Below are 24,783 nucleotides of genomic sequence, written 5' to 3' on the forward strand. Positions count from 1 at the left end.
TGACGGCTTGCATCACTTCACACCACACTTACACTTGCCTCGTTCAATGACCACTCTTTTATCCACATATTCGCGTTTGTTTTATTTCTTTGAAGGAGAAAGACTCTTATGCAAACAGTTAAGCAAATTATGAGGAACCTTATTTGCTTATTTAGTCTTTGGTTTCCATGTTCGTTTAATTACTTTTCTAATATTTGATCAACCGCTCGCCCATTATCTACATCTGTTTCCATTGTAACGGACCAAAAGAGGTTTCCAAAGAAACAATGTAGATACATTATTTCAAATACGTAATAATTATATGACATTCATTCTTTTCTTTAACGAAATGATTTCCTTATTAAAAGAAATAATACTGAGCGGGGTTAAAGTAATCTTAAAGTCGTTGTAATAATGGTTTTACGTTTCAGGTCCAATTTTTCCTAACAACAATTCCAAACCAGTACTCTATTCCTTTTAGGTATGCTTTAACATGTTCGCTACCGACACAAAAAATATATTTGGGACGCATTGGTTTTCACCAAGGACCAGCGTCCCATATGTGGGACGCTCGGGCTCGTTCTAGCAGATGGTCTGTGGGTAAGGTAACTTTCTTATCACCGGTCTATAGTGGCGGTTTATGTCTATGAATCGGTCCCTCGTAAAATCCGCTGTGTCCCATATATGGGACTTAAAAATGTATTAAGTCGATATTCTATTGCAATTGTGCAAGCTGATGAGTGTCAAAATTGGTTTTTAGCCAGACCTTGTGGATAAAGGCACGTTTCCATTTTGCATGAACTTGTAGCTGTCATAAAAAAAAAATAACCTTGCAACACGATCTTTCTATTTACTCTTTAGACGTTACAACTTCTTGAAAGCAAGAAAGGTGTCTCCACACATGCAGCACTGCACTCTAGTGGACGAATTGTGAACCTCCTCATTAAAAACGTGTATTTTGGCGGACTTGCCCTCCCTGTTCAAAAGAATCCGTTGTTTCGGAAGCGGCGAAACTGGTTTTTCCTTTATGTCAGCGGAAGGGCGAGATGAGGTAGCAAGCAAAGTTGCACACTGTTCAACTCCTTGCAAGATGGAATAAAATATTTTATGACCCTTTCAAGAGTATGTGTACATGGCGAAATATGATAGGATTTCAAGATTTTTTTTTATGACAGCTACAAGTTCTTCTAACGTGGCAACCCATCTTAAGATCATATGGTCAAATGAGGCTTGCATCAAATGTCAGGTCACGTGAACAGACATAACTGCGTCTATTGGGTTGATGACAACCTCATGTTACCATTATTTTTCCACTGAACCAGCGTGACATCACAGTGTAGGATTCATTGTCCAGTGAAGGTGTCGCTGTACCAGTTTTCTTTAATGGAACTGTGGATGGGACGAATTATATAGAAACGCTGCGTGATGTGGTAGTGTCATAACTCAGCACCCTACGCGTAGATAACTTTGACGAACTGTTCTTTCAGAAAGATGGAGCACTTCCCCCACTATGTTTCGGTAGTAAGGAATTACCTAGTGAATTTATCACCTAAGTAACTACCCACTGGCATGACAGTTCTTATGTGTCTCAGGCACTCTAACGCTATTTATTATAGACCAACTGGATAAAGTCCGGCCTAGCGAGGTGGGGTGCCCTCTTTCTAAAACATGTATCACAAGCTTTCTAGTCACAGTGGTCGTCACATCTTTTATTCAGATGACTCACCAGTTTGCCTCACGACACTGGTGGACGCCGAAAATTGGGAAGCACTGCGCGGGAATCGAACCCGGAACCACGCGGACGTGAGTTTAACGCTCTAACCAGCTAATTACGGTGTCTCCTGAATGGATCATCTCCATTAACGAATATGATTTTTAACTTTTAGAGTTGAGTTGAGTTTAGTTTAGCGTCCCTTTCAGCAGCGAGGCTATATGAGACGTGGACCTACTGATTAACGTGGAATCCGAACCACATGAGCTCCCGCCGGGAATGGAACCCGGGTCTACCACGCCAAAGGCGCGTACGCTAACCGCTTAGCCACGAGGGAGCTCTAACTTTTAGAGTGTCCGCTCCTGGCCCAAATTGAACGTGCTCCCTCGGGTAGTTTTTGAGATTTTGTTTCTCGATCGGACACACTGTGAGACAGGGTAGATATATAAAGCATTCTTTGATAAATCAAACTTCTTTTAAAACGTCAACAAACCTTGCTACATCAGTAAAATTATTCTTTCTGCAGCTTTTATTTTTCACAGCACTAGCTAATTCACGTTAGGAGCTGTTAAATATATTTTTTTTTTAAATGTTATGATTCCTTGAATAATATGGACCGATTGGATGCCAAGTAAATAAATACAAAATGGATTCTTTTTTTCAGAAGGGACTGTGAAGTTCAATATCTCATGAAAAAAAAATCATATTAATTTTATGGTCGCAATCAAAAACACAATTATGAAGTTTATTTTCTAATAATAATAATAGTGAATAATATACTCTAAATACGTTTTACACGAGATTTTTAGGTCCAAACTTTTCTCCTGTAACATTTCAATTATGGAGTTACATTAGTTGGCATCCAAGCGGTCCATGTGGGCCTACAAATACGAACTTCCAGACTCTAAATTCATTATATTTATTGTTAAGGTAACTAACAATCATAAAGCTCTAAGCAATTATGTGTCACTGTTAGAAAATGAAAGGAAATTAAATTTCTAGTTTAATATCCCATGATTTCTAATTTAATCCAAAATTTCTAGTTTAACATCCCATGATTTTTAATTTAATCCAAAATTTCTAGTTTAACATCCCATGATTTTTAATTTAATCCAAAATTTCTAGTCTAATATCTCATGATTTCTAGTTTAGTCCAAAATTTCTAGTTTAGCATCCCATGATTTCTAGTTTAGTCCAAAATTTCTACTTTAACGTCTCATGATTCTAGTTTAGTTCAAAATTTCTAGTTTAGCATCCCAGGATTTCTAGTTTAGTCCAAAATTTCCAGTTTAACATCCCATGATTTCTTATTTAATCCAAAATCACTAGTGTAATATCCCATTATTTCTAGTTTAGTCCAAAATTTCTACTTTAACATACTAGGATTTCTAGTTTAGCATTCCAGGATTTCTAGCTTAGTCCAAAATTTCTAACTTAACAACCTATGATTTCTAGTTTAGTCCAAAATTTCTAGTTTAACATCCTACGATTTCTAATTTAATCCAAAATTTTTAGTTTAACGTCCCATGATTTCTATTTTAATCCAAAATTTCTACTTTAACATCCCGTGATTTCTAGTTTAGCCCAAAATTTCTAGTTTAGGCTAAACGGGATGGATGATTAATGTAAGTGAATTGTTACGAAAGAATTGGTTCAAAGAAAATGTAGGAAGCGATATGGAATTCTCGAGAAATCCCTGCAGGCCTGATGTTGTCCACAACGAACTCACATGTCCTAGAGTCAAAGTCGGACCCTTAGCATTAAGTGTGAAGTCTCTATCACTGAACCACGGTGCACCCTAAAGGAAAAATGAAATGAAATCTTTGAGTTTTACATCCCACGGTTATGCCGGTTAGGCTAAAGGAGACGGTGATCATGAGAAATGAAGGAAAGTGGGAGGAAACGGGAGAATCCCGAGAAAACCCACGATCACGGTGTTTATCCACCACAAAGGCCACACGGCGCGAGCTGGGATGGAACCAGGGACTCCAAGCACCGGAGGTGAACCACTGAGCCACCGCATCTCCCCTGCACCCTAAAGAGGAAAGCGGAAAATTATAGTGCACAGTTTGATATCGGAAAAGCAATCAACAATGAAAGAGTTTTAAGATGATTAATGACGACATCAAAGTCCGTAATCCAAAAGTCCGAATAACTGTCGTTGGCTTGTACTAATTTTCACAAAGCTATACGAAGATATGAAAAGTGGAAGAATACACGATATGACACAAAATTGTGTACAATAACGTTTTGGTTGTTTTGAGATTCCTTCAGAAGCATTATCACCTCATTAAGACCGGGCGCCCGTTAAGAAGCGTGTTCATCTAACTGGTCGTACGTGATGCATGGAAACGCACGCCTTGCCTTCGTTGTCAACATAAATTTCATAATTAACTCACGAGCAATAAGAGGCAGAGAAACAGATATTAAACAGTTAACATCATGAGCCTTAACAGTGATAGTAATAAAAATATGTTAAAAACGTTACTTAAACAAGTGAGCTGAGTTTCACATTCTGAGATCACGGTAGGGAAACAAACTATTGGAATACAATATTCCGTGGATCGAACTTCCAGTTACGATACGAGGCGGAGGGCCCACTAAAAAATTCACCACCCAGGACCCACCTTAAATTTTCTCGGATTCCCGCATGGGCCCCAGTACGGCCCTGAAGAGAAGAATCAGAGATGGGAGTCAGAATTCAATAAACGTAGCTATGGGGTATCCCGAGCTTGCACGGTTACAGGGGACTTGAATTCTGTGAACCGAAACAGCACACCACTTTCTGACGAACAGTAAAGTACGCTATTTTGCTCACTAGTAAACAGCGTCTACGCATGCATGAAGTCCTGTTGGGTTCAAATTGTCTGCTGGGCATAAAATTGTACTATTTCCTCTTTCCGAAAAAAAAAAAAAAAAAGTTAGTTCCCCAATGATTCAAATTTCTTATTAGCAGGGGCGTATGCAGGGGTGGGTTCTGGGGGTCCGGACTTTTTTTGTAAATGTAGTCTACTTTTAGGGGCAATTTTAGAAATTTTCATATCATTTAGCCTCAAATTGTATTTGGACCCCCCCCGAAACGCTTTAGACCCCACCCGAAAAAAAATCCTGTATACGTCCCTGCTTATTAGGGTTACCAACTTCTGAAAATGGAAATACCGGACACCCTTCTGGAGTAGCTATGTATACTCTTAAGATTGTGATATTATCTCCTCAAAAATATGAACATCCTGAAACTGGTTACTTCACATGAAATTGAGCGATTCGGAGTTTGAATTTAATAACTTTACTTACTTTTGAAGCATTTATTAAACTCACTTATCCAGTTTTGATTGAGTCGGCTACATTTAATTTTTGTAGTCTTCCATCAATAGTTTAAGTCTGGCATGCACAAGATATACTTGAAAAATAAGTCTTACCAGCTTCACTGGGACTGGTAATGTCTCATAATGCCTACATACTTTTACTGGATCTGGACAGAGATGGTCATTTTTCCTAACCCTCCCTCACCCTCACCCTCATTTGATGCCCCTCACCCTCACCCTCCATCACACTCACCCTCCATTGACGGCCTTCCCTCATCCTCCCTCACACTCACCCTTCATTGACGCCCTCAAACTCACCCTCCATTGACGGCCTCACACTCACCCTTCCTCACACTCACCCTCCATTGACGCCTTCACACTCACCCTCCATTGATGCCCTCACACTCACCCTCACCCTCAATTACTTTATCGCCCTCACCCTCAACTACTAAAATGAGGGTGAGGGCGGCCCTCATGAGGGCAAAATGAGGAAGGATGACCATCTCTGGATCTGAATGCATTATTTAATTGGAAGATGTAGCTGCGAATGAAGCAGTGCTAGCTGCACTCTTGAAAATGTACTTTTATTGACCTTTAACAGTTTTGATAAGTTCAGTAAATTTTTCTGCCTTCAACTTTTCAGCAAATTACGCGCACGACAGGGCGATATTAAAGCAAACTCTAAGCTCTATTTTAACCATGTTAATAATTGGCAAACAATTCCTTTCACCACTTCAAAATAATCTGAATAGAACAGAGAATACGACTAGTAAGAGGAAAAATTATCGAACATTTAACATCTAGTTTTGATGCCGTACCAGACACCGTGCAAAGAGGTGAAAAACTGAACTGTCCGGCAAAATACCGGACGGTTGGCAACCCTATTTCTTATTGGTATATATTTTTTATCTGGACATACTATATCTTTGTAAACCGAGATGCAGCTACTGTATCATCGATATTTCAGAGTTCTAGAACATGCAAATCAGAGGTAGAAATGCGACAATAAAATAGGACATTTTCATCGGTTAACCTTTTGTCATAAATTAACAATTACGAAGAAATCTTGTGCAACGCATGTCTATCAAAAGCCTGTGCTTGTTGTTTTCAATGTGGAAAAGTCTTTCTTTAATTGATATCTAAGGCGAAAGAAACAACGTGAAATCAGAAATAATCCATTGGTCATGTTATCAGCTGAAAGCGCGAATGATTGGCTATGGTGTGCAAAGGCTGAAGACGTGATTTGCACGCTGTCTTTCAACCGTGACTCGGGTGACGCCATTGCGATTCACTGGAACAAACAACATTCACAAGAAAATGTTGACGAGTCTCTCTCACACCTATTTTCTTCCTTGTGTCTCGTGGTAAACGTGTTAAATATGGAAGTGCATTGCACGTGTCAACAGCTCAATTTCCTTGAAGGCTTTCAACGTAAAATGAGAGAACAAGTCAGCATGGATTCCACTAGAGTTTGGTTAGCAGCGGGTACTTTTTCGTACTGCTTCGGGGAGTAACTCCGTATACTGTGTTTGGTACATTGTACAAATTTTGAGTTGATTAATTAATTTTGCATATTTTTGATTCGCGATAAATGACAGCGGTAAATACTATTATTTTAAATATAAATTCGAAGTGTATTGAACTCGTTTTGCAGAAATGTTTACAACGTCTTCCAGAAATTTGTCGAATCGAATAGCAATATGATTATTGCAATTGGCGTTAAAACACCAGAGGATTATAACTAGGTATGCAATTGGCGTTAAAACACCAGAGGATTGTAACTAGGTATGCAATAATGGCAAATTTAGAGCGAAGCGATCGACATTTGTTGATTATTCGTAGATTTTTTTTAAGTTCTTTCTGTGAGCGAACACGACATGCAAATAGTTGAATATCACATATCAGCGAAAAGTATAATGGCTTTAGAGAATTGTGTTCGCAAAACAAAAAGAAAAGGGCTTCGCGCTATTTCTAATGTTGAAAATTCTACTTTCCATTCTTTACAATGAGAATTCACACAATCAAATGCTTTTCCAAGGTTATCATATCCAAGGTCTTAGGCATATCGTTTTTCGGTGATTGTTCCTCAATGGTACGTCCGATCTGGACATGCCACCCATTACGGCACTCAGTGCGCGCTCTCGAACTACCATGTCAAATTTCGTGAAGAACGATTTAGTCATTTTGGAGGAGTATCTCAACATACGAATGCCTAAGTCGAGTAAAAAAGAAGCTTCACTTTGCAAAATTGTGTTCGCAGAACAGAACGAAGAAAGCTTTGCCCTATTTCTAATGTTGAAAATTCTATTTTCCGTTTTTTTATTTTATTTTATTTTTTTATTTTACCATAATTACAATGAGAATTTGCCTCTCAAATGCTCTTCCAATGTCAAGTCTATGGGCATCCCGTTTTCAGTGATCATTCCTCAAGGTAATGTCCGATCGGAACATGTGACCCCCTTACGATGCTCAGCGCACACTGTCGATTCACCATGTTATATTTAAAAATAATAATAATAAAAAAATGGTTCAGGCATCTGAAAGGAGTACCCGAACAAACGAACGCTTAAGTTGAATAAGAAGGAGCTTCCTTCCAATTAGCTCGATTAGGACAATTGTCAAACAGATTCAAAGAAGTTTTCAAGCGTCAAAGGTAGCCCTCCCTATGTTGCATGATTTTTTTTTCTGGAGTTAAGAGGTCTCATCACTGCGAAATTAAAATATCGCTAATTTTACAGTAATTATGTGATATCTTCAAATAGATAAAAAAAATAATCGAAAAGTGGAACAAGACCTCCCTAGACAATATTATTCTGCTTGAGATACCGTTATCATGACTTATTTATCTGGTTTCGATTTCCAGCCATTTAGATAATCGATTTTTAAATGGCTTCAAACGGAAAGCTACTAGATGACTCGTGATAAGAGTACCTCATGCAAAATAACATCGTCTAGGGAGGTCTTGATCCTTTTTTCGATTATCTTTTATCTATTTGAAGATATCACATAATTACTGTAAAATTAGCGGTATTTTAATTTCGCAGTGATAGGGACTCTTAACCTGCTTCACCCTTTTTGACGACTTTCATCTCAAACACGGGTCCCAATGAGAAGACTCAAAGAAAGGACTCAGTACATGGGAGCCCGAAGAAAATTTTGTAGGGAGGGCATCTCCCTGGTTGCTATATTACTTTTGGTATTTTTTTTTATTTGTATTAAGAAAATCTTAAGAAATTGAAGTTGTTATATACATTTTCGTGAGCAAGGGGGGCGGCCACCTGCCTACCCTTCGAGAGCTCATGATTCACTATAATAATCGTGTATTTCTGAGAAAGTTAATATTGAATACCATTTGGTTCAATATTCGAAAAGTGCCTAACATTCAACATGCTATATCTTGCAAACGGTAGGAGCTACGGTAAAACTCACCACACCAATGAATTTCCGAGAAATTTCATATGAATTTGATGTATCACTTGCACCTATGTCCATTTGAAAAATCGAGTGTTTGGAAGACATTTTAATGTATCGTTAGCTCGAACTGTTTCCGCAATTTTCTCTGGTGTTAAGCATGCTGAAATCACCAGAAGTGACTCATTCTTCGTATGGGATTGGTAAAAGTATATTCTTTCACCGTAAGTACGTACGAAGAATAATTTGATTTGATTGTTTTAGACTTGTATATCTTTGTCGATAGACTTCATAAACTATCAGATAAGGTCAGATCATAACCAGATTGTAAATTAACATTTATTTATTTTTATTTATTTATTTATTTATTTTATTTATTTTTTTTTTTTTTTGAAATACAGAATTATTTTCTGATGGTTGACGTTTCTCTGTTTCTGTTTCTGCAGCTTCTCTCACACACTTTATAATACATCCTCGTATACAATTTTCATGTCCGTACAAATCAGGGCGAAATTTTTTTCCTCACCACCCAGGTCAGCAACTCAACAGAATATCTCGTCTCAGAAATGGCAAGTTACAGATAGAAAAGAGTTTGCATGTATTGACTTACAAATTCTATATTTTTTCTTTATAATCTTTCATCTTTCCTCAAGTTGCTACGTTTGCGCATATGATGCACAACAGAAGCTGCGGTGAAACCACGCTACTAGGTTCAAAGTGTTCCCATTTTTCTGACAGAAGTGATGCTGTTCGTGGTAGAAATAATGAACATTCTCCCTGTTTCTCAACAACACTTTCAGCTGCTTCAGTTTCACTCGATTTTCGAATTACACCTACGTTTTTTTAAAGACTATAAACCTTGTAACAGATGTTGCCATTATAATACATTATTTTCTTTCCATCTTTCCATTTTATACGTTAAATTACGTCGGCATTCGAATTTTAGCAACTTTTTCTTGTAACCTTTTAATTCCGGCAGCCGTACTAGTCAATCGCTCTGACGTATTTTCTTGACAAATTATGCATCTGCTGCTATTGAAGGGCTCTTTTCATGCGTTGACGACTAAGTTGAACACCTTGAGGAGTATTTGTTGCAGAAGTATCAGTCACTCTTGCCTCTTTTCTGAAATCAGAAAAAGAAATTCTACTACTTAATTTTATACAATTTTCGTGGGATATAAGTACACATACTTGGTACGAATACACTCGATTAAAAAAAAACTAGTTGGGAAATAGTTTCATCAAATTCTACAACCCCAAAAAGATATGTTTATACTTTTAAATCACTCATGAAATGTCAGTGGTTCCCGAGATAATATGGAAAGTGTTATAGCAGCCGCCATATTGAAAAATGGCTGCCGAAAGGTAACGTACAGGGTAACAGATGTCTACCTACGATTTTATTTTTATTTAGCCACTGTTTATCTCATTCCAGCAATAAGATTCTTCGGAACTAAAAATTTTAAGGGGTGTCGGCTGGGGCTAGGACTAATAAATTTACGAAAAGTAGCTGAGTCACTGAGTGCACACCCTCGTCGAATTTTTTTATTGGGAGGAGTTGAAAGTTAGAGGGGGTTTGATACTGGAAGACACAACGCCTACGTACTATTCTAAACGCCGGTGTTATTCTAAACGCGAGAAAGCGATAAGTAATTGTCAAGTATTGTCATCTATATGCTCAGCAAAAACATTAGAACGAGGTTGCTTTGTAGGGAAATGAAATCTTTTAAGTTTTACGTCCCACAAATATGCCGGCTAGGCTAAAAGAGACGGTCATGGTGACAAATAAATGAAATAGCGGAATAAAGAAAGTGGGAGAAAACGTAAGAATTCCGAGAAAACCCACGCACACAGTGTTTGTCCACCAGAAAATTCACTTGGCGCGGGGTGAAGTCAAACCAAGGACCCCATGCACCAGAGGTGATCGCTGTATTACTGAGTCACAACGGTCCCCTGCTTTGTAAGGAGCAAAAAAAAAAAGAAAAAAAGAAAAAGAAAAGAAAAGAAAAGAAAAAGAAGAAAAGAATTACAAATAAAGTATAAGATCAAAGTCTTCAGGCTACATTAATAATTTCTCTGCTAATTAAGGATAATTTTATTAAGAAACTACACAAATATATATCGAGTTACCAAGTTTGGAGCATGCGTGGATCCGGTGGGCACCCCGTGTGTACGCCCCCAGTGTGGTTGAGCGATCTGAGGTATTTGACTCATGATCGTGAAGCGAAACAGTGATTTTTGCTCCATAATTGAGGAAAAAAATCAGTGTTTGGACGACCTTTCAACTGAACAGAAAATCTGTTTGACTGTTCCATGATTCATAGTGGAAAAACAAATTGATACGAACATTTTTTTTTTTTTTTTTTTTGTTTTTTCAGTTTAACGTCTCTTTCAGCAGCTCAACATTTAATAATACACAAGTCATGACACAATATATATTCCAATAACAAATATCTTAAATGTTTTATACGACTATAAAAGCTAGTTAAATTAGTTAAGATATGTCTTAAATGATCCTTAAAGCAGGATGAAAAATGTAAGAAGATTTTTGTTCAAGAGCTTTCACGTCGATAATGGCCTCAAACAAGGAGATGCGTTGTAACCGTTATTATTCAACTTTGTCCTGGAATACGCTACCAGGAAAATCAAACATATCCACCAGGGCGTAGAGTTGAATGGTATTCACCAGGTTATGGCGTATGCTGATGATGTAAATTTCATAGGGGGTGATAGGAGAACAATAAAAAGAAATGTAGAGGTCTTATTAAACGCTTGCAGGGACATGGGTTTAGAAATAAATGCAGAGAAAACTAAATACAGCTCACAGATGACGAGAAGAACCCTAGCAGAACTAGTGAGAGGTAGGTATGGGCTCGCCCACTTTTCGCACGGGGGTTTCAAATGATACCGCGAAATAGCACACAGATAACTACCCGGAGTAGCAGACGACATCTAAGTATAGACCACACCTCAAAAATTGAAAATGGACTTGATCGTGTCGTTGACCTTTCCCCGCTAACCCTGTTTTCGGGTTCTTCTCGTCATCTGTGAGCTGTACATAGAAGTTAATCGTGATGGTAATACGGCAAATTATGGATGGGTTAAAATATCAAACAATACTTTCGATAAAGTGAATACTTTCAAATATCTGGGATGAATATTAACAAACGAAAACCATATTCACGAATAAATTAAATGTCGACTAAAAGCAGGAAATTTATGCTATTATTCAGTTCAAAATGTTTTGTCATCACGAATTCTGTTGAGAAATTTAAAGCTTTAAACATTTAAAACGATAACGATACCTGTTGTCCTGTGTGATTGTGAAACATGGTCATTAATTCTGAAGGAAGAACGTAGACTGAAAGTATTTGAGAACAAGATCCTGAGACGAATATCCCGACCCAAGAGGAACGGAAAAGGGGAATGGCGGAAACTTCATAACGAGGAACTACATAATTTATACAGTTTACCAAACATTGTTAGGGTCATCAAGTTTAGGAGGCTCAGGTGGGCGGGTCATGTAGCTAGAATGGAAGAAAGTAGGAATACTCTCAAAGTTTTAACTGGAATCGGAAAACGACTATTAGGAAGACCTAGACGCAGATGGGAGGACAATATTAAGATGGATCTCGCAGAAATAGGAATACAAAGGAGAAACTGGATCCAGTTGGCTAAGAATAGAAGTCAGTGGAGAGCTTTTGTGAAGGCAGCATTTAACCTTCGGGTTCCATATGTCATATAAATGACATGAAATGAAAATTTTGAAAAATGAGTTTTACGTCCCACGATTATGCCGGTTAGGCTAAAGGAGACGGTGATTATGAGAAATGAATGAAATGGTGGAATGAAGAAAGTGGGAGGAAACGGGAGAACCCCGAGAAAACCCACGCACACGGTGTTTGTCCACCACAAAGTTCACTTGGCAGGAGCAGGGTTTGAACCCGGGACCCCATACACCAGAGGTTGAAAATTTTGAGTTTCACGTCCCACGATTATGGGGGTTAGGATAAAGGAGACGGTGATGATGAGACATGAATGAAATGGTGGAATGAAGAAAGTGGGAGGAAACGGGCGAACTCCGAGAAAACCCACGCACACGGTGTTTGTTCACCACAAAGTTCACTTGGCGGGAGCAGGATTTGAACCCGCGATCCCAAGCACCAGAGGTGAACGCTCTAGCACTTAGTTTGGTAGTTGTTATGCAGATCACACCATTTGTGCATCTCACGTGATACGAAAGGATTGTGATAAGTTCTAGAGGAAATTAGGGGGAAAAAGAAGTCATAACTAGTGATGGGTAAATTCCCCGGAAGATATTTTTCGGGAATATTCCCTGGGAATATTCCCGGGAAGATTCCCAAAATGGGAATTTATCCGGGAATTTATGTACAATCAGAAAGAAAATTGCATTCTATTACTATATTATGATTTCAAAGTTGAATTAATTTTTATATCACAGCATATTATTACTGTTGTCCACAGAGGATTCTTTAAAATCTATATATTCTGAACGGTACTATGTTACTTTATTAACACTTTATTATATTTAGAGAGTACGCATAAATGTATATTTATTTACAATATGTTCTATTAATTAAATATGTGTGAAAAAATTATATAGTAACAGTTTAAATTTATATGTAAGTGGATTTGTTCAACTTGACTCTATTACTGATATTATAAACACATTAAATTTATAAATGTTATAAACCAATTAGATTGGGTAAATGCTAGAAGATACATGCATCACCAATTTATCAACATTAACGCATACATATTTATGTTAACAAAATTTGTAAGATACTTACTTATCTTTATATTTTAGCACGTAACATTGCCATACACGGCCTTTCATTCTACCTATTTCTCGAAATTCCATACGTTAATTCACATGTAAAAGAAGTCCGAGTACCTCTTCAGAAGTTCGAGTCAGAGAGAGGAGACAGACCTACGTCTATTACTGATGGTGGTTCAGGGTTTAGTAATAGTACTTGATCTCTATTTCTACATAATTCTAAATTACTCTACAAAATGGTTCCTTTTCATCATTTGTAAATTAGTACTTTGCTAATTTTGGCTGTTCTTTAGCATTGGCTGCCAGCTTTTGAAACTACTTTTTTGCGATATTCTATTCCGATGCGGTTGTTTTATGTTTTCATACGTTAAATTACGTTACCAACATTAAATTCAGACAGCATTGCAGAGCGAGCGTTAGCGAATGAAGGCGGGTTAGAGCCCCGCATGACACGTTGTTTTCTATCTTCGTTACCAACAATTCACTTTCTTTTCTCACATAAATCATTTCCACTTACCTTTCCGTTTTGTATAAATCCCCTACTGCCTTAAAAAATATGTTCGATACTTTCTTGACTACTTGAACGTCACTATCAACTCATTTCTTCCGTAAATCATCCTACTTTTTGCTAGTTTTGGTCTCCAATACTAAACAATTACCTTACTTTTTAGTGCAAATGGAAATGGAACTTAAAAAATCATATTATTAGTTATATAAAGTACTGTCAAATAATTTTAAATGTTTTAACCTCCAAATTCTTTAAAACCTAGAAGTAAATCATAATATATTAAAATAAAGCAATTAGTCATATGGTTCTTATAATTTGGAAGATAAAGTAAAGAAATGGAAATAAATTCCTTCCCGGGAATTTATAGGCCAGGGAAAAAACCCGGGAATATTCCCATTTTTTAAATTCCTTCCCACCGGGAATATTCCCACTGCCCATCACTAGTCATAACAAACTTGGCACATAAATTTAGAAAACGAGAGACGAGATGACAATAATTTGGAGACAAGACATTTTATTTATGACAATCAGGAAGAGACGAAAAAGAAATCTCAGGGAACCGAGAACGGACTTCTCCAAACTTATGAGACGCGACGAGACGAGAAAATCTTATGTCTCGTCTCACTTCGTGGGCAAGTCTAGCAGAGACAAAATATCATGGTAGTGGCGAATTTGACAAACGTATCTAGAGATGCGCCTTGAGACAACGTAGTTTTGGGCCCGACTTCCAGATGGAGAACCGAAAAGAAAAAAAGAACTGAACACATTATGGTAGTTCGAAAAAATGAAATGAAATCTTTAAGTTTTACGTCCCACGGTTACGCCGGTTAGACTAAAAGAGACGGTGATGATAAGAGATGAATGAAATGGTGGAATGAAGAAAGTGGGAGGAAACGGGAGAACTCCGAGAAAACACACGAGCACAGTGTTTGTCCACCACAAAGTCCACACGGATCGAATGAGGGACCCCAAGCACCGGAGGTGAACGCTTTACCACTAAACCACAGCGCCCCCTATGGTAGTTCGAATCTTAAGCTGTACGTTCTTGTCTCGTACAGCCTCGGCAGTGAAATGGGTCATCAAACTACAACAAACAAACCAAACCACATAAGGTGTCACCGGAAATCGAATCTGGCCATTTACCTTTCTTACACTTAGTGTATTAAAATCATATACAAAATAATGGAAACATTCGTGAAACTCTTCTCCCGTTTTGCCCCTTTGATTTCAGAGTTGTAACGATATCAAAATATTTTGGATTCTTTTACCAAGCAATCCATTATCATAGTTAATAATCCCGTTGAGTAATAGTAGAGTTTCCTTCGCCCCTGCCTCCGCACTGTTAGATTAATTATGAGTTAATGGTTGTTTGTTAGCATTGCGGTTACTATGCCAGCCGTGTTATATTCCACGCTCGGCAGTTCTTCATGGTAGCTGAGTTGACTGCTCGCACCACTGCTCGCCTGGGTTGGCTTCGGTCGTTAGAATGGTTTGAGTGAACACACACGGTCATAGGCGCTGGCTGAGTGAGTGGGTGCTCCTGCCAACAACTAGGCCGAGGAAATTAATAATTTGTTCAAATAAAAAGAAATGAAATATTCTTCTGATGGGAGACGCTGACAAAAATTCAGTTAGGTGTTGATGTAAAGTTCAGATCATTAGCATTAGTTGTAAGTTGTTGGGTCGATTCTTGTTAACTCCAAATCAAGATATAAATGAAAAGATGCTATCAAAGTTTGATACAGTAATTTCTCGAGATAAGATTTGCTCATTTAACTGTTGTATTGCTGGTAACCTGCTAGCTGGTATGCTCCAGTGGGTCTAAAGTAGCGATTCTCAACGTATTGGTAGCGACTGACTGGTGGATCTTGATAAAACGGTATAGTCCATATGTTTGATATGCTTACTAGGGTTACCTACGGGACGAGACAAGACAAAATCAACACTAATCCTGTAGCCAATCATATTGCTCTTCAGATGTGAGCCCTTTATCACTGCGGGCGCGGGGGCGACGGTGGCAGTGGTACAGCGCTTACCTTTGGTGCGTGGGGTACTGGTTCGATACTCAACCAAGTAAACTTGTGGTGGACAACATCGTGCTCGTGTGTTTTCTCGGGGTACTCCCACTTTCTCATTCCACCAATTGGTCTGTCATCATTCACTAGCCTTAATCATCGTCTTCCCTAGCCTAACAGCCTTAATCGTTAGATTTCATTTCACTTAATTTCCGTTTATCACTGTGCCATTCCGCTCGGGACATTATTCGTATGCATTCTGCCTTCAAAATTAATTTCTCATCATATTCTTGGGCCCCAGAGCAGAACCAGGAAAATAATAGTCAATATTTTTCCTGTATAATAGAAGAGATCCTAAGTGACCCAGTGACTGAAAAAGTACTCAATGCCTAGGCTAAACCGCTTAAGCTACAAACTTGAAATTTGGCCAGTGAATGCGAATTTGTTTCGTAAGGCACTACTAAGGGAAAATTTCTTGAAATTCGATTTAGGATTTAGATTTCTGGGCTTTCGGCATCTAAGGCCATTTAACCCGTCACGTATGAGGGATGGCGTTCCTCTGCGAGCACACCATCCGGGTAAAAAGAGAGAAGAAAGGATTGTGGAAGGAAAGAAGTGACCTGGGACCTGGAAGTTAGATATAATCCCTTCATTTGCCTGGTGTGAATGAGGAAAACCTCATTGGATTTGTTTTGATTTGAGTTTAGCGTTCTTTTCCGAAACGATGATATATGAGACGTGGACCCATACCTTAATGTGGGATCCGAACCACAAGAACCGAGAATCGAACTCGGACCAAACTCCCGTACTCCATCCACACAGCCATGAGGGAGCTAAGAAATTGGACGTGGAAAGTGGAGTAGTTAGAGTGACAATTATTATAGTAAGATGTCCATATCTTGTAATCCTTTCAGGTTAGTCACTTGAAGTTTCGTATTTAGACTTTTCATTAAAAATAAGTTAACACGTGTTTCAGCATTTGTCCTATAAGGGAAGAAACACAAACGAAATGCAATATGTTAGTTTAATGTCCCACAATTATGCCCTTTAGGCTAAGGGAGACGATTATGCCCTTTAGGCTAAAGGAGGCAGATGATTAAGGGAAGTAAATGATGATTAAAGAATTGGTGGCATGAGAGGGTGGGAGGAAACTGGAGTACCCCGAGAAAACTTACGAACACGATGCTGTCCATCACAAACTTACTTGGGAGGAGAATCGAAACAGGGACCCTACATACCAGAGACAAGCATACTACCACTGAGCCACCCCCGGGAAGTAAATAGATGGGGGGGACAAAAGACGATGGTTGGAATTATTATAACAAGATTTACGGCGGCTCAGTGGTAGATCGCTCCTGCGTAGGGTCCCTGGTGCGATCCCCGTCCCAGTAAGTTTGTGATGGACAACATCGGGTCCGTGGGTTTTTTTCGGGATACTTCCGTTTCCTCCCACCCTCTCATTCCACCAAATCATTCATCATAATCGCCGTCTCCCTTAGCTTAAAGGGGATAATCAGTTTTGCACTAAAATATTTCATTCACTTTTTTTTTTTCTGCGTGAAACGAACACAAAATCATTTCCATTCCTTTATAAAGTAGGATTTTTGAAACAACCTATATTTTGTTATTTAATTATTCAATTTTCTAAAAAATTCAAATTCATTATTTTCGTCTCTTTAAAATTCTGAAACCGAACTACTGTTCTCCTTGACAATACTGTAATCCGCAATTTTGAACATTGAATGATGGAAGTCATATCTCCCGCGTGAAAAGCAGAGCTTACTGTCTACAAATTAAGATTTTATAAAAAATGGATTATAGGAATACCGGAGAAGAATCTTATATATAAACTAATATATTATTAATATATTATTATTATTATTATTATTATTATTATTATTATTATTATTATTATTATTATTATTATTATTATTATTATTATTATTATTATTATTATTATTATTATTATTTGGTGGTGGTGAGAATTTTCCTTGAATGTTTTATTTAGTATTTCGCACCATGATTTGAAACACTCTTTTGGAAATGAAATGAAATCCTTGTTTTACGTCCCACGATTATGCCGGTGAGGCTAAAGGAGACGGTGAAGATGAGAAATGAATGAAATGGTGGAATGAAGAAAGTGGAAGGAAACAGGAGAATCCCTACGAGCACGATGTTTGTCCACCACAAAGTTCACACGGCGCGAGCTCGGATCAAACCAGGGACCTCAAGCACCGGAAGTGAACGCTCTACCACTGAGCCACCGCGCCCCCTAAACAGTGTTTTGGGCAAGAAAGTTGACCATTTTTTTTTGTTATTTTATTATGATATACGATTGTTTATAGTTATTTTTTGATGAGTTGTATTAGTGGTGAAATATGTGCTTACGAGAAGAATGCCCCGTTCTTCGCACGGAAAAAAAATAAGGTTTAAGGAAAATATTTGTAAGGTTTGTAACATTTATTCCGGTTTCAAAATACTTGCTCATACAACTCTCTTCTTAGAGATAATATTTCGTTAAACTCCGTCTTATCATTGGTTTAGGGCAAATAGGATATACTTATACAAATTTTCAAAGTTTTACGCCTAGTAGTTTTGGGCAGTGTAGAGTACATACATAAAGATCATTTCTAGAAAATTTCAAAGTTATACGCTTATTAGCTTCGAAGACCTGGAGAATGGCTTAAAACTTTCTAGCCTTCCTCTAACGATCAGATTTCGTTTTAAAAAATCACTGTTGTAGAGGTCTGCACGGGCCGGAATTTTTAGCCCGGGCCCGGCCCGGCCCGTGCATTTATAATGTGTGGCCCGACCCGAGTCCGAAATATGTTTTAGCATTTAGGCCCGAGCCTGGCCTGAGAGCTCGTGTGATAATCAAAAGAGCCCGAAATAAGCCCGAATTACAGAAACTTAACGTTAACTCAAAATTGTATTTTTATTTACCATCAATTAGAGGTTTAATTTTGCAGTTGTGCTTTAAAAGTTCTCCAGAAACAACGGTCTCATAAATATAGTCGTACACTATATTTACAAACTAAGGCCCGAGAAATATAATTATATATTTAAAAGTTCAAGGCCCGAATCCGGCCCGGGTAAGAAGTGATATATGCTTTGTAAACCCGAGTCCGCTCCGAGCACATGCATACCTCTACCTTATTGGCAGCCTAAAGCAATTCGACAATATTTATACAAAGTGATAAGATTTTACTTCTCGGGTTGTTTTTTCACAGAATCTTGTAATGAATGCACTTACTCTTTTATGTATGGGTCTTTTGGATGCCAAGTGTCCTATACCAAAATTTTGAAAAAAATACAAAAATGTACTAATGGAATTACTCACTTCTATTCAGGAGTACTTTTTACAATAAACTACAACAATAAACTACATTGTTATGGTTTTGATTGCCAACATAGTAGAAATATAAATTAATTTCTTACGGGATGTTGAATTTCACACTTTTTTCATGAAAAATTTCAGTTTTGGAACTAGAACACTTAGCATCCAACCAGTCCATATATCAGTAAAATTACTGCTTCGCGGTTGGGCCTAATGTTTGTCTATCCAGATGATATTGATTTTGAATCAGGAAGTGCATTGTGTTGGGATTTTATTGTGTAACACTAACTAGTATCTTGTCTAGAGATGTACTTTCAGGAACTTCTCTCCATATAGGAGTCTATGAGAAACAATGGATATTAACACTTTAAATTTTTATAGTAGATCAATCCATGGGGGGACCGGATCCCCCACAAAACTTTCTAACCCAACATACATTTGTATACTTTCTCAATAAAAGTAAACTTGTTTAACAGGGAAACGATTGATGTAGCATAAAAATTTGATCTTTTCTTTTTCATTTTTCTTTCTTTTCTTTTCTTTTTTCTCTTTTTCTTTCTTTCTTTTTTTTTGAAAATACAGTTGGAAGGATTTTATGATTGATCCAAAAAACGCATCAAAATATCCATATCTTGGCCAATAATTAGTTTTTGAATCAGGGGCCACTAAATTTTTGAACGGCCCCTAAATCGAGTTTTCTACGGCAAACACATCATAGTGAGTTAAGTGAAAGTTCGGATTTGGCTACACTGTATGGAGTTCTCCAGGTATAAGGCGTACAAGGAAATTTTTGATTGAAATGTATTGGATCTTTTGATTCAAATCAGGGTGGATTGATTTAAATCAGTCTGATTTAAATCACGATTTAAATCAAGATTTAAATCACTTGATTTTTTAAATAAAAATCGCTGATTTAAATCAAATTCCGAAATAAAATAATTTAAAGTGAAAATAAGTAAAATCCCGTTTCTGGTGTATTATTTCGGTTACGGAAGTTAATAATTATAATACAATGAGACTCAAATGTACAGTATGTACAGCATAGTATAAAAACAAGTGTCATGCACAGGATGATTAGGGAAAATCCCGTCTTGAACGTGTAACGGAGCAATACTGCTTTCTTTTCTCCGTAACAATGAGTTTGGGTTTTTAAATCGTTAACTATTCCAACGGGACAATCACCATCGACATTTGAGACGAAAATTCTTTCGCGTACGCGTCTGCTTGTTTATTCCCAGATAATAGGGCGTATATAGAGGGGTCCTATCCCGTCTCCGATTTTTTTTAAAGATTTATAACTTTAGGTGAAATTAATGTATTTCGTGCCTCAAGCTAGTTCTAATTTTTTTAAAAATATGCCCCTACCAAATATCAGTAACTTTTGTGAAAAAAAAGTGACATTTTGATAAATGTTGCTATACTTTTTCCTTAATGCTTAACCTTTTAAATTATATTACCTATTTTTATCCTATTAAAAATCGAATCTTCATTATTCGATTAAAAAAGTACCAATGAACATTTTTACTTCGTTTTCTTTTCCAAGACTGAAGGCACTGTAGAATATGTTACATATGCTTTCACGCCTTTCTGCGTCGAGACATAGTGTGTGATGACATCAAATTTTTTTAAAAAAATATTTTTTTTAATGCCTATTATTATTTTTCGGTAGGCTTACATTTTGCATTCAAAAGACTAAAATTTTGCACACTCGTTCAGTGCAACCCTTAGTATTTTTCAGATGTTTTTAGATCTCTGCGTGAAAACAGGGAGGTCCAAAGGAAAAATGTAAAAAAAAAAAAAAAAAAAAAAAAAAAAAAAACGCGATTGAGATGGAGACATATGAATGGTACCATTTGAAACGCTGTTCTATTCTGAAGAGAATGACGTACAAACCATGATCCTAGGATAAATAAGGATGTTTCACGGAACTGTTGCCTGAGATCCTGTTTTATAAGGGAATCTGGGGATGTGGGGGATATTTTTCGCGGGCTTACTTTTGCATCTAGCAGATTGAAATTTTGCACATTTATTCAATGCACCTTTTAGTATTTTTTAGTGTTTCAGATCTGTACCTTAAAACAGGGGGTTGGTCCAGAGGGGTAATAGGAAAAAAGGATATTTTTTTAACAGAAAATCTCTTTTTTCTTGATTTTTCCGCCCCAGATACATGATGGAGACATTTGAATGATACGATTGAAAATCATCTTTATTCTGAAGAGAATAATATACAAATCACGACCCTAGGATAAATAGAGATGTCTGAGAAAATTTCTATATTACATGCGTGTTATCTGGGGCATTGTGGGGATGTTCTTAGCTCATTGTTAAATATTTTCCCCGTCCTTACTATTCAAGATAGCTTGAAATTTTATACACACATTTAGTACACCCCTTAGTGTTTCCCAGTTCATTTTGAGGAATGTGCGTTAACACAAGGGAGTTCAGAGGGGATCAAAATTTGAAAAAAAAAAAGTCAGGAAAAAAACATTTTCTCTCAAAATTTCCCGCTTCAGGGGCATGATAGGGAAATCTGAATGTTACCGTTTCAAAAGCTGTTCTATTCTGAAGAGAATGAGGTATGAACCATGATCCTAGGATAAATAGGGATGATGTAGCATCTTGACTGAAAGTCTATAATTTTCCTTTTAAAAAAAGCCATAATTTAAAAGGGTTAAGAAACAATGATTGGGATTAACAGAGGTTAACAATTGGGGATTAATTCAAAATTCAATCCTAATACTTTCACTTAAATGGCATAATTAGCATTTAATACTAATTCCTAATGCTTTTTCTTGAGTTCGCGACTTGTAATTTACGAGGAGAAAGATTTGATTTAAATCAAAAAAATCGATTTAAATCAAAAAAATCAACAAAAATGATTTTTTTTTTTAAAAATCATGATTTTTTTCCACCCTGATTCAAATACTTATCGTCTTTTCAAGTGCAAAATAATAGCTGTTCAATACTACATAGACGTAATGGCTTGTTGTATTGGACCCTCCCCCCCAAAAAAAAAACTTGGACCCCTTTCAACAAAAAATTCTGGTCGCACTTGGACTAAACATAAACCTAGATTCTTCATTATACAATTCCTCAATTAGAAGTGTACTGTTTAAAAGAAGAAATAAAATGTCTTTGTTTTGGTACTAATGGGTGTCACTTTTGTAGTGGAATTTCACAATGAAGATGGACATTTACAAGTTCGTGACAGACAATTTGGATGCAGTACTTCCGTTCATGATATCTTATAGCATGCTTTGAAACATAAATATAATGTTGCATGCCAATGAAACAAAAGCTTAACTTATAGTAGTGTTTAATCGCTAATACTGTTTGAGATTTTTTTCCCTAATTACCTCCCAGTACCTTCAACTTTAACAATGAAAGAAAGATATACAAATGTGTACGTCACTCTTTTTTTGTAATAACAACTTTTAACCAGAACGTTTAGCAATGTTCACTGAACCGAATCCGTAACTAAAAAGATTTCCATTGAAGTGGTATCCACAATTGTAGGTTATACGTTAAAAATCAAAAAGTAAATTAGCCCTGAAATTTCTTTTTCTTTTTTAAAAATGAAGAAGCCATTTCTTCTTATACAGTAGAGTAACACTTAAAAACATACTGGAATGTTCATTACAGCGCTTAATTAATAATCTTCCATCTGTACAAGGCGGGAAGAAGGTATTATCCATCGATTATAAAATGAAGTTAACAATCTTCACTAGAAAATTGTGACTACAAAAAACACACATTATAAAAGTTAAAAAAAAAGAAACAGAAAACTTATTTAGGAATTTTTGTAGTGACTGTGGTTAAGAGATGACTCGTTTTGTAGTTTTTGAAGCGCCCTCTGCTATTAAAAAAAGATATATGGTTCGAAATAGGCGGTCCAACAAGCCTTTGCACATAAAAACAAGAATCTGTTTGAATGCTCTTTAATCAAAAATTGCTATACTTTTAAGGTGTTGCACTTTGATCCTTAGTTTGAAAAATTATTTATATAAAAGTATTCATTTTTTTTTTATCTCCCTTTAATTCTCCCTTGTCCGATTTCTTTCTTGTTTTTCCAGAAACAAAACAAATTCAGGGAGAAAAGAGTCATTCAATTAAAATTAACTACTTTGTTAGCTGATGATCGTGACAAGATGTTGGTCTTTTTTTGTGTGTGTATGTATCGTTAGCTTTCGTTTTTTTTTTTCTTCTCTTTTCGCGCTACAAAGTTAAAAACCAGACAAGGACGATCTGGTGTATATAATCTGTGGAAACTGGGATTTGAAAAAGCGCTGTTGCCAAATCAGTGCTTTTTTCACTAAATCTGATGTGATTTTCTTGTAAACATGTATTGAAAACACAGTCCAGTATCTTTTACTTAGGTAATTATCAGTGATACCAGATTTTCTGACCGAAATGTCATCTATTTGTCATCCTTGGAAAGGATTCTTACACAGGGTAAAGGAAGAAGTCATGTCACTGCTGGATAGTTAACTTTAGAATATGGTTAACTGGGCAACGATTCTGTACCATATGATAATGAAGTTGGTCGTTGCTAGTACAGTAGATTCACGGTTATCCGAGCTAATGTGGGCCGGATTTAACTCGGATAAGCAAAAACTCGGTTAACAAGGATGGATACATAGAAATTTTTACAGTATTTACTGTTGTTATTTATTGATTATTTCTCTTTATGATGATTTACTATTATTATTATTGTATTTAATATTTTTTATTGGACATGCGGTACAGTACACACATGAGTATATAAGTAATTAGACACAATACACTAAATAAAATGCAAGTTTGATATTGATGCGTACAAAGTAAAACATAGTACAAATAAGGTAGTGTTTAGAAATAAAGAAAGAAAGCTTTAAGTTATGCCGGCTAGGTGAAATGATGAGAAATGGATGAAATGGTGGAATGAAGAAAGTGGAAGGAACCAAGAGAACCCCGAGGAAACCCACGCGCACGGTGTTTGTCCACCACATAGCACACACATATTTAAAAAAAAAAGTCTTTCATAAGTCTTCTGCTTCATTAAGCCGACTCGTTTTTGTCTGCTATATTGCACAGACGTAGCAACATCATAACGTCAGTTGGTGTCATGTTGTCATGCTGCTCGACCTAGAACGAAGCCTTCTCATACTGAAACTCAAGACGTGCAACCAGTGGCGTATTTAGGGGGGTGGCTTCCGGGCTTAAGCCCCCCCCCCGAAATCTTACTTAGTATAGTAAAGTAAATGAAATATCTTGCAGAATTTTCACATTTCCAGGCAAAGCCCCCCCGAAAGTTAGCAAAGTCCCTCCCGAAACAAAATCGTAAATACGCCACTGCGTGCAACAATTACAGTTCGCTCTCTAGCTTAATTGTTGCACTGTCGAGCAGAGTCATTATCTTTACGCCACCTTCATGTTTGCTTTGTTGGTGTGGTGAATCGAAAGCATGTAAATTGTTTATCGTTGTAACCTTAAATTTTTGTGTTTTTGGATTAAGCTCGGATAACACGGAACCTCAGTTAATCAAAACTCAGATAATCGGGACTCCACCGTAGTTGGATTCTGTTGTGCAATTGTATTACATTGTTAATGGGGCGTTTACACTTGGTCGATTTAGTCGCACGGCTAAATCGACTCGCTGCATTTGCGACTAAATCGAAGCAACTAGGCCGAATCAGATCGATGGATGTGTTCAATTGTTTCAACCGAAATTGAATGCTCC

Source organism: Thermobia domestica, chromosome 4 (assembly GCF_964235325.1).
Source record: "Thermobia domestica chromosome 4, izTheDome1.hap1.1, whole genome shotgun sequence".
Lineage (NCBI taxonomy): Eukaryota > Metazoa > Arthropoda > Insecta > Zygentoma > Lepismatidae > Thermobia > Thermobia domestica.